The sequence below is a fragment of the Mirounga leonina genome, unplaced genomic scaffold (genome assembly GCF_011800145.1).
Source record: "Mirounga leonina isolate KUSES-001 unplaced genomic scaffold, KU_Mleo_1.0 Mir_91, whole genome shotgun sequence".
NCBI lineage: Eukaryota > Metazoa > Chordata > Mammalia > Carnivora > Phocidae > Mirounga > Mirounga leonina.
The window spans coordinates 50404020-50418231 of record NW_023270839.1 but is presented as its reverse complement, the minus strand read 5'-3'; the positions used below and the strand labels follow the sequence as shown (position 1 = coordinate 50418231).

The 14212-nt window shown below is 40.2% G+C and overlaps 2 protein-coding genes across 6 annotated transcripts in view; one reads left to right on the top strand and one right to left on the bottom strand.

The window, feature by feature from the left end:
• The window catches only part of NRG4 (neuregulin 4), a 175250-nt gene extending 163241 nt beyond the window's left edge, over window positions 1-12009 (bottom strand). Inside the window, exons 1-3 of one of the 3 annotated variants that reach the window (XR_004677229.1) lie at window positions 11831-12009; window positions 9092-9153; window positions 3958-4042 (exon numbers count right to left, since the gene is read on the bottom strand). The gene's annotated coding sequence lies outside the window, so the exon portion shown is untranslated. The remainder of the gene's footprint in view (window positions 1-3957; window positions 4043-9091; window positions 9154-11830) is intronic. The other 2 variants (XM_034993539.1, XR_004677228.1) reach the window with 2 other exon arrangements.
• A 112-nt stretch (window positions 12010-12121) lies between these two features.
• Window positions 12122-14212, top strand: part of TMEM266 (transmembrane protein 266) — a 118987-nt gene continuing 116896 nt past the window's right edge. For 2 of the 3 annotated variants that reach the window (XM_034993536.1, XM_034993534.1), the window contains exon 1: window positions 12122-12202. The gene's annotated coding sequence lies outside the window, so the exon portion shown is untranslated. The remainder of the gene's footprint in view (window positions 12203-14212) is intronic. The other variant, XM_034993535.1, reaches the window with a different exon arrangement.

Here is a 14212-nt window from a genome sequence, read left to right as displayed (position 1 = left end):
AGTCCCGCATCGGGCTCCCTGCTCAGTGAGGAGCCTGCTTCTCCCTCTGACCCTCCCCCCTCTCACGTACTCTCTCTCATTCTCGCTCTCTCAAATAAATAAATAAATCTTTAAAAAAAAAATTCCATTTTAAGAAACCTCTTGATTAGAATTTGATTTCTCATCTAGGTTCACAACCTGAAAGAAAATACATTGATCATCCTGGTATGACTGGTTTATGTAACAGTTTTATCTCATTGTAAATTAATAAATTTGCATTCTGGCTTTACATATTCGGCTGATGAGATTGTTAGGCTAATTTAATCCTCTCTGGGACACTTAATGACTAGACCAGGTTTCTAAGACCACAAAACTGAGTCAAATCCCGGGAAATTCACTAACTAAGGTTGTATCACCCAATGTGGTCTTATTTGAATAACAGCAACTGGCCTAACCAAGGCAACAGTCCTTCACATCACTAAGTATATTGGCATGAACTTCTTTAAGACGTTTATAATAGCAATAAGTCAATTTTCATTTTATGTAGCAGTACACAAAAGCCACTTTTGACAAACTGCACCACCTACAATATACTCAAGTCACCGACAGTTCAAAGAATAATAGTTTCCAAGCAACCCACAACTCACAATTTTTATATATAAAAAGGTATGTAGTATAGGGGGCAAAAGCAGGAGCCAGAAAGTTGGAATGCAAATCCCAGTTCCACATTGGAACACTGCACCACAGAATAAGTGTGTGACATGGGATAAAAATCTTTGCATCCAGCTTCCTCACCTATACAAGAGAGCCTGGGACAGAATAATAGTGCCTACTTCAAAAAGTTGTCTGAATATAAAGTGAATCTATACACGTAAAGTGCCTGGCAATAAGAAGCCCTCAATGAATGTTAGCTATCATTACTCTTAACAGGAAAACTATTTAGGTTTCCTGTTAAGGTTGCATTTTATGCAAACAGGAAATGAATTGATAATAAAGATTCATTTTATATGCAAAATATGAAATAACACAAATTCCCCCAAATTAATAACTCATCAAGAGTCACAGTTTTGAAGCTGGCTGGTGAGTGATTTAAAAAACTCTTTTAAGCTACTGCCACATAGCAATAGCAAACTTTCCATTCTTTGCTGCCAGGAATAGTCTTGAATTACGCAGGTCTCCTACAAAATGCTACAGCTCTACACAGAGATGTAAAGAAGACAAAAATCATAGCTTTCCAACCCTACTGACCCCTTAGTGTTGTCCCTGGCACCTTGGTCTTCCTCGAGGCCTATGTCCTTGAGGACCAGACACTCTACAATCAACATCCACATTTAAGTCTCTGAACACTGTTCTAGGAAAACTCTTCTTGAAATAAAGGGTCAGTCAGCCTGGTGACTTTTTGCATATGTGTGCCCTTCTCAGTCCTGGAGTAATTACCATCCCCTCCAGTTTTCCTCTACTACATAACTGGTTATCTTTAATATTTTCTTGCTCATAATGAAATATCTTAATGGCCCTGATTTTCCTCTAATGTGTCTTTTCTCTTCATCTGTTTTAGTCAGTCACCTCCATCAGCACATCTTTTTTCCCTTTTGCTTCCGACTATCACAGCTTCACACTCAACCCCCCTCAAACCCAACCACACTCACTCCACACCCAATTCTTCAAATTCTCAAGCCATTCTTTACCCTCCACCCCCACCTACTAGAGAGTCCATTTCTTTGAGGATAAACTCCTTTTATCCTCCGCAGTTCACTCTTCATAAAAATCTGGTTTTCCCTTAAGTCACAAGTTGCCTTTTCCAATATAACTATTTAGTCCTTACTTTCCTCACTTTCTCTCAATCAATAGAAATAAGTGAGAAACAGCCTTTTCTTTGTTCCTAAATGCCATTTTCAGATTATCACACCGTGGTCCACTTATTGTTTGAAATCTGCACCTTATCATACATTTCAGAAAGCAGCCCTCAACAATCCTGAAAACAGTCATCTTTAAATTTCCCATCCTTCTCTTGAGTCTTGGTAGAGGTGATTCATTAAGAGTCCATAATTCAATTTCTGTCGGTGTTAACATATATGTATTTGGAGAGTTGTTTTTTTTTTTTTTAAAGATTTTATTTATTTACTTGACAGAGACAGTGAGAGCAGGAACACAAGCAGGGGGAGTGGGAGAGGGAGAAGCAGGCTTCCTGCTGAGCAGGGAGCCCAATGCGGGGCTCGATCCCAGGACCCTGGGATCATGACCTGACCCAAAGGCAGATGCTTAAAGACTGAGCCACCCAGGCGCCCCATATTTGGAGAGTATTACATGAAACAGAAAAATTAAACATGTTAATGATGGTCACATAGTCAACAATGGAACTGAATAAAATACATGACTATTTCTGGGCTCATAAAATACCTTTATAATTTTCTGTAATATTCCTAAAGTCAGTTCTGTAAGTTTAAATATTCTATCATTAGAAATATACCATGTTAGCTACTGCCTTAGACAAAAATCACTATGTGTTTTTCAAAATAAATAACGGCACCATAAAATTAGTTGGATGTGTAAGTGGGTATATAAGCTATTCTTGGCAGATGATCAGGCTACTTAGACCTTTTAGAAAGTGGATTCTACAACTTCCTGATGTAAATCATTCTAATATTAAACATCCTTAATTTCAAAATCTTTGATTTTTCCTTTTTTAATTTAAATTCAATTAGCCAACATATAGTACATCATTAGTTTCAGATGTAATGTTCATCAGTTGCATATAACACCCAGTGCTCATTACATCACATGCCCTCCTTAATGCCCATCACCCAGTTACCCCATCCCCCACCTACCTCCCCTCCAGCAACCCTCAGTTTGTTTCCAATGTTATGAGTCTCTCATGGTTTGTCTCCCTCTCTGGTTACTTCCCATTCAGTTTTCCCTCCCTTACCTTATTATCCTCTGCACTGTTTCTTATATTCTACATATGAGTGAAACCATATAATTGTCTTTCTCTGACATATTTCACTCAGGATAATATACTCCCAATATCATCCACATCAATATAAATGGTAAATATTCATCCTTTCTGCTGGCTGAGTAATATTCCTTTGTATGTGTGTGTACACATACAAACATATGTGTATATATATACATACATACACACACATACCATATCTTTATCCATTCACCTGTCGATGGGCATTTTGGCTCTTTCCACAGTATGGCTATTGTGGACATTGCTGCTATAAACATTGGGGTGCATGCCCCTTCAGATCACTACATTTGTATCTTTGGGGTAAATACCTAGTAGTGCAATTGCTGGGTCATAGGGTAGCTTTATTTTTAACTTCTTGAAGAACCACCATACTGGCTTCCGAGTGGCTGTACCAGCTTGCATTCCCACCAACAGTATAGGAGGGTTCCCCTTTCTCTGCATTCTCACCAACATGTTGTTGTTTCCTGTGTTGTTAATTTTAGCCATTCTGACTGGTGTGAGGTGGTATCTCATTGTGGTTTTGAAAACCTTTTTCTAATGTAAATTTATCCTGCTGCATTTCCCCTCTGGAGATGGGAAAAGGATAGGCACCATTCTCAGTATGACAATATCTTACCTACTTGAAAAGCATTCTCACCTCTTAGCCTTTGCTTTTCTAAGTTCAACAACTTGGACTATTTTCCAGACTCCGACTATTCTCCAAAACTTTCTTCTTAACCTTCTTTAGCTCTATTCATATTGTTTTTAAATCATGAAGACCAGAGTTAGATTTAACCAGTTTACAGAACTTTGTTGTTTTTAATGTTTTTATGGTTCTACAGGTTTCTCAAATATTAGAATTTACACCCAAACTTCTATAAATTAAGTTACAGAACTTTATATACTGTGGCATCTACCTTATCGTCTCTTAGTTAAATTAAATCCATGATCTATGGTTATAGTTGACAAATTATGGCTACATATATGGCCCCAAAACATGAGAGAATTAATTAACAAATACTTACCTGATTTGTCCTTGGGTAAAAGGTTTTTCTCCTAGATTGCAGAGTAGAAACTGGCTCTGACTTACAGTTACCTCTATTTCCTCTGCTTTGATAGAAATTATGGTAGCCATAAAGAAAAATAAAAATGGAAAATATTTTACGTAACAATTTTAGTAGCACATGAAGAGAAGGAAAGTAGAATGTTTACAAATTTCATATGAGCTTTTTCTTTACTTGGTGATACTCCTGAGGACTTCATAATAAGCAGCAGAAATCTTACTTTGTTAATGTTTAATTTCTCCTCCTTCCTTTTTTTTTTTTTTAGCTCCAGGAAAACTACTTATTGTTAAATATTGTTAACTTATTGTTAAAAACTAAAAGCTGGATTAAGAGGGAAATGGAATTTTATTAAAAGAGTATTGGGGTGCCTAGGTGGCTCAGTTGGTTAAGCATCCGACTCTCGATTTCAGCTCAGGTCATGATCTCGGGGTCGTAGAATTGAGCCCCACATGGGGCTCATGCTCAGCAGAATCTGCTTGTCCCTCTGCCTCCTCCCTCCAGTCACATGCTTTGTCTCTCTCCCCCTCCCTGAAAAAAGAAGAAAAAAAAAAAAAGAGTATTGAATGCGGGTGGGTGGGAGGGGGGTGCCCTTTCAAGCAGGGAGTTTGGAGGGATGGCAAGGAATTGTATTTCTTTTATTATAAAAGTTACTTTTGGGGGCACCTGGGTGGCTCAGTCAGTCTGCCTTCAGGTCAGATCATGATCCTGGGTGGGCCTGGGGTGGAGCCCCCAGCTGGGCACCCTGCTCAGTGGGGAGTCTGCTTCTCCCTCTCTCTATGACCCTTCCCCCTGCTCGTGCTCTTGCTTGCTCTCTCTCAAATGAATAAAAAATCTTTTTTAAAAAAGTTACTTTTTGGGGCACTTGGGTGGTTTAGTTGGTTCTATATTGGACATTTGGTCTTGGCTCATGATCTCAGGATCCTGAGATAGAGCCCAGCACCTCAGGCCCCATGCTCAGTGAGGAGTCTGCGTCCCCTCTCCCTCTGCCCCCTCACACACCTCTCTCTCTAATAATCTTTTTTTTAAAAAGTTACTTTTTATGTCTCTACCAAGAAAAAATATTATGGATAGAGAGTTAATAAGGATTGTCATTTCAATAAGGTGATAACCTTCATGAGAAAGGAGGAAAAGTGGTATACAGTATAATCTATTTTCCACTTTAAAAGTTCATTTCCCCCAAAGAGCTTTACTTTATATTGGCACCGAGAAGGTCAAGGCAGTGGCTCACAACATGTGAATTATATAAAAGTAGCATATATGAATAATATATTTTTATACCATGCCAATTTTTGGAATGCACAATCAATCCCAAAGAAGTTTATGGTCTTTCTGTAGTCAAAGAAATAATGAACATAAAAGGTTTAATAGTATAATTTTGCAACTGCAAAACATCAAAAATTTATCTACCTTAAATTCAATCTAGCAATTGATAATAGCAATTGATATTAGCAAGTCCTTTAGTTTTCTAGTTCATTTTTAGCCTATTAGATAAATGAAAAATCAAATCTTCTTCTTTACATAAAAATAATCCTAGAATCATCAAAATTTACAACTAGAAAGAAATTCAGAGAACTTCTATATGGAATAAGTTCAAGCCTCTCTAAATAAGGGACATTCACCTAATTGCCTCATTCAAAGTTATAGAATGAATTCGTGATGGAACCCTAAAATCCAGAATGCTTTTCTCACTACAAAATGATTTCTCAAACTCATTGAGGCACAATTTGGTGTATATATGTGAGTCATTGAGGCACTAGGGTTGAACTTGGGGACTCTGAATCAGGATGAATCTTGGTTCCTCCACTTAATTAGCTGTGTGATCTTGAACAAGTTCCTTAATCCCTTTGTGCCTCAGTTTTCTCTCTATAAAATGAGATAACTGTACCTTCCCGTTAGCGTTGTTATAACAAAATTAACACATATAAAGCACATAGAATGGTATCTGACACATCATAAACATTTAATAAATGCCAGCAATTACTAGGATTCCATCAATAAACACATAGATATGTACTTGCTAAGTTTTAAAATAGCCCAATTTTACTAGAATTTGAATACTGGATCATTTTCATGTTTAAAAAACGTATGTGTGTGTATGTATGTGTATATATATATACACACACACATATATTACATACTATATATACTATATTATATATATACATATATACTTATATACTATATTATATATACATATATACATCATATACTTATACTATATTTTATATATATATATATACACACACACACCCTGCTCAGCGGGGATGTACTTATATTATATACTTACATATATTATAGTTATATACTTATATACTTATAAGTATATTTATATAAGTATACTTACATATATAATACAGTATATAATTATACTTATTTTATATACTTAAAATCACTGATATTCCATTTTGGCACATGAATTATGCCCAAGGAACAGTTTTCTCGTGAAGGACAATTCTAAATATTAAGCTTATAGTAAAGCCCACTTAATTTGAATACCATTCACTTTATGATCATTTTAGCCCAGTGGAATAATCAGAATATGACATACAGAGGGGTAGCATTTTTTTTTACATTTTTTAAATTTTATTATGTTAATCACCATACATTACATCATTAGTTTTTGATGTAGTGTTCCATGATTCATTGTTTGCATATAACGCCCAGTGCTCCATGCAGTACGTGCCCTCCTCAATACCCACCACCAGGCTAACCCATCCTCCCACCCCCCTCCCCTCTAGAACCCTCAGTTTGTTTTTCAGAGTCCATAGTCTCTCATGGTTCATAGAAAACCTTTTTAATACCCTTTCCCCTATGTGACAAAATTATTTCAAGTAAGGATCATGAAATGAAACAAATAATAATAGCCAGGAAAGAAAGACCGTGAAAATTATTTTTTTTAGATTTTTTTTGTCTGAGAGAGAGAGCGCGCACAAGTGAGCATGCTCGAGCAGGAGGAGGGGCAGAGGCAGAGAATGTCAAGCAGATTCCATGCTGAGTATGGAGCCTGACTCAGGACTTGATCTCACAACCCTGAGATCATGACCTGAGCCAAAATCAAGAGTTAGACGCTTAACTGACTGAGCCACCCAGGCACCCCCAGACTGTGAAAATTCTTTTATTCGACTCTACCTATATGCCAGTATAAGATAAATATTATAGTACCAAAAAAAAGTAATGGAATTAACATTTTTGAGGAAAGGAAAAACTTAAATTACATGTTGGTCTGTTGAAGTACTAAATAAAAACAATACACCTCCTATTCTCTTATTTGTTCTTTAGTTTTGAAGTAAACATTAACAAAAAGAATAAATTTCAAAGTTAAAAATATTTGATTCAGTTATTTAAAAGAATAGTTTCACATATAAACTAAAATTTGTACTTACCAACCAGAAAAATTACACCTCAAAGTTTGCACTTTGTTTCACTCTTAAATTTTCCACACAAATGAAAACTCTAACTGGTCACATAGAATAAAAACACTGAAGCAATCAGGTTCTGTTTCTTCATCCTTACAATCACCATGCTACCACTATTTATTAATAAGAGTTATTTAAATGAGAGATATAGACCTAAGGAGGACATGAACTGTGCCCAAAACTCTGAATTACCCTGAATTTTTATGAATTTATTTAGGAAAATACCCACATAGATGACTCTATGTTTACTGAAGGCCAACTGAATAACTGGGAGTTCTCTGAATTATCTTCCATGTAGAATATATTTATTAAATGATAATTAAAATGTGCTAATTTAAAGTTTATATATGCATTATTAAAACTTAATAACTACAGAAATTGTTCAGAACTTAGATTTTAAGATCTTATTTATTTATTTGACAGAGAAAGAGACAGTGAGAGAGGGAACACAAGCAGGAGGTGCGTGAGAAGCAGGCTTCCCGCTGAGCAGGGAGCCAGATGCGGGGCTCGATCCCAGGACCCTGGGATCATGATCTGAGCCAAAGGCAGACGCTTAACAGCTGAGCCACCCAGGCACCCTGAAAGATTTTTTTTTTTAATCACCAAGACTGCTTAGAATTTGATACATAAAAATTACCAGTAGTAAAAAGCAGAGAGACTTTGAGTGGGTTTATTACAGTTTAAATTTTCTAAGGACAATGAGAATTATTATTGCCTACACCTAAGGTGATGCTCTTATTGTCCCACTCTTGGTATGCCACTGCTCAAGGTAAAATCTGCCATCTGTAAAGATGGGTTTGCTGCATTAAGTATATTTAACCTACTTGTAAGAAAACCTTTTTAATACGAAATGTTAATTGAGGGCCTACTGAGTGCATGGTAGTACGCTTTGTGTTTTACCCACACAGACTATATGCACATGAACTTGACTAACTTAAAGTCAATCATATTTATTCATTAAAGCCATTTCAGTAGGATTTTTTTTTTTTTTTAGATTTTATTTATTCATTTTAGAGAGAGAGAGCCCACAACCCTGAGATCACAACCTGAGCTGAAATCAAGAGTCGGACTCTCAACCGAGTGAACCATCCAGGTGCCCCTCAGCAGGATTTTTTAAAAGCTGTTTTGGTAGCACCTATTGTGTATATACTTAAGTGTTTAAATAAGTATCACACAAAGTCACGTGTATTCCATTTTTCAGGATTCTCACTAACTCAGATTGGCCTTCTCCCTGTGTGTTCTAAGTAAATGAGGTGGTGTTAAAAATCAACATTTAGAAAAGGTTTTAAAATATTAACAGATACATAAACATTAACAATTTAAGATCTCCTGGTATTAAATTTCACAAATCATGTGGTGTCACATTCATGTTCTATTTTTACAAGCAACTACCTCAAGAGAACAAATTTTAACTCTGATATCAATTTTTTTCAGACATTCACAAGATCAACATAATCTCTAATCTGCCCTCTCATAATACTGTAGCTATATACACGCACAAATTTTCTGATTATGTGATTCTGCTACTCTTGAAAAGACAGTCTTTTTAACTTAAAGAAAATCTGGGGTGCCTGGCTGCCTCAGTTGGTACAGCATACGACTCTTGATCTTGGGGTCAGGAGTTCAAATCCCATATTGGGTGTAGAGCTCACTAAAAATAAAAAAATAATCTGACTTACCTCCAAAGACATTTTGGTATGGGATATCATGCCAATTACAGCCACATTAGAAGCAGGTGTATCTGGCAAGAGAGTGTTAATTTCCCAGTTAATTTCTTCTACTCCTGCTTTATAGCTCCTATTTTACTAGTACTGTGGAACTCCCTCACCCACAAAATTCCCTCTGGTTAGTCACCTGGTCTTCTGAAGCAGCACCTGTTCTGTTTATAGCTCTAGTATTCCCCAACCTCTCCTATTGATAAGAATCCCCTGGGGCAGTTGAAAATAAAAATCACATGCCACTCTCCTGTAGATTAGATTTTAATATGTTTGAGATAAGGCCGCAGAATCTGATTTTATTTTATTCTTTAATTTTTTAAGATTTTATTTATTTATTTATTTGACAGAGAGACAGCAAGAGAAGGAACACAAGCGGGGGGGTGGGAGAGGGAGAAGCAGGCTTCCCGCAGAGCAGGGAGCCCGATGTGGGGCTCGATACCAGGACCCTGGGATCATGACCTGAACCAAAGGCAGATGCTTAACGACTGAGCCACCCAGGCGCCCCCCAGAATCTGATTTTAAACAAGAGTTCCCAAGTGATTCTTACAGGCAAGTCTAAGAACAAGCTAAAGAGGCCTGCCAGAGCTCTTCACAGTTCCTCTAAACTGGTCAGCCTCAAGGGCTAGTCCTCTGGGTGTTAGGGGTATTTGAACACAAGAACAGGACCTGTTTGGAGAAAGCCGAATGCCACTCTATCTACCTCTGTTTTCAATACCAAAATTTACCTAAGAGAGGGAAGATTTTGAGTATGCGCTGTGAAGTAGGATACCACCAGGGGGCAGCATAGAGCTGACAAATTATACGTGTCCGGAGTGGGTTTTGTTGTTGTTGTTGTTTTTACTTCACCATATAAAATGGTTGCACCTACATTTTCCATGAACTCAGACTACCAAAAAAGGAGGTTGGGGTAGCACACTTAGAAGATACAGGTAAAAGATGTTAGCACATAATTTCTACATAGTTTTTTTCCCTCGCTGGCTGTCTTTACAGCAGCCATTGTAAACAAAAATTTCCCTTGAAGTAGCATTGCACCTGGAACCAAAAATTGTATTGGACTACAAAGACTCCAGGTAAACCAAAGTGATCTTCCATTTCGTCTGTAAGTTTCAAAACACTTGTCCTACTCTTTTAACTAGCATTGTAACTGGGTGCTTTTCAACGGTGTTATCAAATCTTTAGAGTTCTCTAAGTGAGGGAAAAATGCAGTGGATAACAATGTGAGCCAACCATGCGAAGGCTTATTTTTTTTTTCAAGTATAATCAAAATGCTGCCACCACTTGTCAGCAAACTATAGTCTACTCACCTCCATGTTATCCATACTCCCAAATTTTCTTGACCCATCCCCACTTTCTCCCCTCCAGTCCACATTTCTTCCTTCTGGAAATGTAAAAGAAAAATCCTCTGGCAACCCAGGTAGCCTCTACAAATACCACTACCAAGGGCTTTTTTCCCTCTGAAATTCCACGATTAGTATAAGCAGCACTGAAATCTGAGGGATGACCTGAAGAAACTTGACCTATTCCCAGCTTGCCAAATTAGATACTCCCTACCTAGATAGATATTCCTTGGTCTGAGAAAAGCATGATCCAGGCTCAGGGGCAATTTCATGACCTAGGTTTTGAAGTCTTTCAATTTCACAATTTCCATCTTTTAGCTAGCAAAGCAGAAGGGCAGAAGGAGGCAAGAATGACAGAAACATTCCTGGGAGGCCAAATGGGCCTAAAGAAAAACAAAATGCCTTCAGAAGAGGTAGGAGAACTGGAAATCAAGGTTGTCTGCAGAGCCAAAGGCTACACTGGAGTATGTGTTCTAGAAAGGAGGGTTTCCAAACTTTTCAAGTATTTTAACAAAAATGTCAGAACCCCATGGCTATATTTTTAGCATAAACTGATGGAAACTAAAAATAAAAGCTTTGAGTTCAGAAGCTGCCTTAGTGACCGTGTTCCACTACTCAGGGCAGTACTTGGAGACATTAGAGTTGTACATATATACATGTGAGGACTCTTCTACAGAGAATATTTGTGGGTGCATCCAGAATCCTCACCTACTCCACTTACCCCACCTGCTAACTCAGAAACATAGTCCTACAACACACTCTCAACGAGGTCGATATCATCTCCAAGGGGCGAAATCTTATATATGTAAAAAAGCAAGCTACACCTAAACAGCTAAACTGCTATAGTTTATCAGTGATATTTGAATTTCATGGGGGGAGGGCAGTGATTCGTGAGCAAAATGTCTAAAAAGATTTAAGAGGGCGATAATGGAAAGGGGGAAAAAAAGGTTGAGACACACTGTCCTACAAGGGTCCTGGGCTGAGACTATCAAATGAAGGTCCTGATAGGCATTTTTCTCCCAAGACAGCCCATGGAGGGTCAGTGGTCTCTGAGTCTTTCCCTCCTGGATGGCCTCAAAACGTAGAGGGCAACGCCTGCCGTTCGCTCCCTCACAGGGTGCCATGTGCGGATTTAACGAAAAACTGGCAACAGCTCTGGAAACTGCAAAGCGCTGCACCAAAGCCTGAGCAGGCTTCTTTGCTCGATTGTACGAAGCCCCCCGGCCGGGGCCCGGTCAGCCTCCGCACTTGTTGCTTCCCCGGCGCGCCCAGCCCGCCTCCACCTCAGACCTTCCCTTCGCGACCCCCTCCTCTCCACACGCGCACATGCGGACCCCCCAACTCGGCCGTGCGACCCCCTCACCCACGCCACGGCGCCGGCACGCTGCGTTCGAGCCCTGCTGGCGGCCCAGCCTCCGCCCCCTGCCCGGCTCTCGCCGCCAGTCGGACCCCCGGAGGCCGCGGTTTCCTAGACAGCCGCGCCACCGCTCCGTAGCCTCCGGGGCGCGCGTGCGCGCGCGAACGGCGGAAGGCGAGGGCGCAGGCGTGGGCCCGGCGAGGCGCCGGAGCGAGGCCGCGCGCGCGCCCCCGAGCGCGGTGGGCGGAGGAGCCGAGGGAGCGGCGGAGCCGCGAGGGGGCGGGGGGGGGTGGGGGGCGGACAGGGGAGCCCCGGGAGCGCGAGCTGCGGCCGGCGCCGCTGCAGAGCCGAGCGAATCCCGAGCCCAGGCAGCAGCAGGTATGTGTCCTCGAAGCCGGCCGTGGCCAGGGCTTCCCTGCCTCGATGCCCGGGTCCTGTGGCCAGGGCGGGGGTGGGGACCGGTCAAGGTTTGCAGGGTGTGTGTCCGAGAGGGCTGGGATCTTACCACTGACCTTCATCCCCGCTCGCCGGGGGAGCAAGATGGGTGAGTGGGGCAATCCAGGGCTTCAGCTTCAGCTCCAGCCTGGGGATCTGCTTCTTGTCACATGCTTCTTATTTATTTTTGCAAACTGCTCTGGTTCGGGTCCAGCTGCAGATGTTTTACCTCCCATTCTTTGCCTCCGTGTGCCATCTTGCATTTATTAATAAAACATACAAGCTGGGGTGTGGGGGGAGGTGGATTGCTGCTGGGGGGAATCCCATTGCAGTATGGGTTGAGTGGCGCCTATTTTCGGTTTTCAGGCGTGGTATTGAGGTGGAAATCCCACACCCTGGGCATTTGTGGCTTGTTTGGTCGTGACCACTTCCTAGTGGGCTTCCCCCATTTGTCTGCAGGCGCTACAGCGGCAGGATGGGCTGTCAGGAAAGGATGGTGGGCTTTCACCGTCAGGCCAGAATCCCCTTCAAGGGACAGGTGCACACAGTTACCTGTTTGCTAACTTGCCAAGGAGACTTAAACCCAGAAAATTGTTTCCCGTGATTGCCGAGAGGAGGCCTTGAACAGAATCCTCGAGACTTGCATACTCAAACTCATTAAGGTTTTGCATCTGAAGATGACTAAAGCTTGCCACCTGTTGGAAGTCAAACCCCATGAAATCTTCCATAATCTAGCCCACCAATTCCTGTTTCAGTCACTAATACTTAGCGATAGACCCATACTGGTTCTTCCTATCTTCTTTAACATTGCTTGTCATTTGTTCTTTTAAATTTCAATCTATGATTTGATGCTCCATATGTTATAAATTACATGATTTGTATATATTCCATACATTTATAACATCATATCCTAAAGACTGAATTTCTTTTCAGTGTCTAGGTTACCGATTTCCTAGCTTTTCACCTTGCTTCAAGCTGCAGTCCAAAAAGTGGGGTATATATAACTGATTACTTTTCTCTGCCCCTCCCCCCCCATACTGTGGTAAAAAGAATAGTACAAGCTAGAAGCATAAAATGAAAATGGGTATCCCAAGACATTAGGATATGGTGGCAGAACTAATTGCTTGTAAACCATAGTCTGTGTGCCACATCTAATCATGAGGACACGTTCTTAAATGCTTATATGTGCCAGGTATGGAGCTAAAGGGTGTTTGTGCATGATCTTATTTAATCTTCACAACAAACCTATTATCTCCATGTTGAAGATGAAGAAGGTAAGACTAAGAAGGGTTAGCTAACTTGCCCAAGGTCACACAGTTGAGAATGGAGAATCGAAATAAAGATGCAAACTCAAGTGCATCTGATTGCTGGGGGTGGGGTGGCATTGGGAGGAACCTTTAACGCCGGTGCTGCCACTGCATCTATATTTTAATTAAGATCAAGCTTATGCATGAGCATACATGCTTGGATCTGATTTTCCATTTCATAGATTCCACATCAGTCTTTGTGGATTTCCAGTAAGAGAAACGGTTATCTCAGAATGGGTCTGTGTGGAATTTTTTGAGGTGGCACTGAGCCTATAAAAAATGGTGTCCTAGACATGCTTCCATTTAACTCTCTCAAACAAGCAGTTAAGTTCAAAAAAGTTGTTTCCCTTCAGATTTAAATCTATAAAATGTATGTGCATCAGATAGAATGAATCACTCGTGTTTTTCATTATCGCATCCCACTCCAGTCTTCTTGCCACCCTGCACGCCGGCTTCTGGTCTCAGTGCCAGTCATAAGAACAACATTGTCTATCACACTTGTATGTAAGTGCCTTAATGGGGTGAAGGAATTCAGACCAGTCGACCATAATCCAGTCTCTCTATGGTAGCAATTATTCACTTGAAAATCTTAGAATCTGTGCATTCAGCTATGGATGTATACTTAATCTTTTTTTGCAAGTGCATT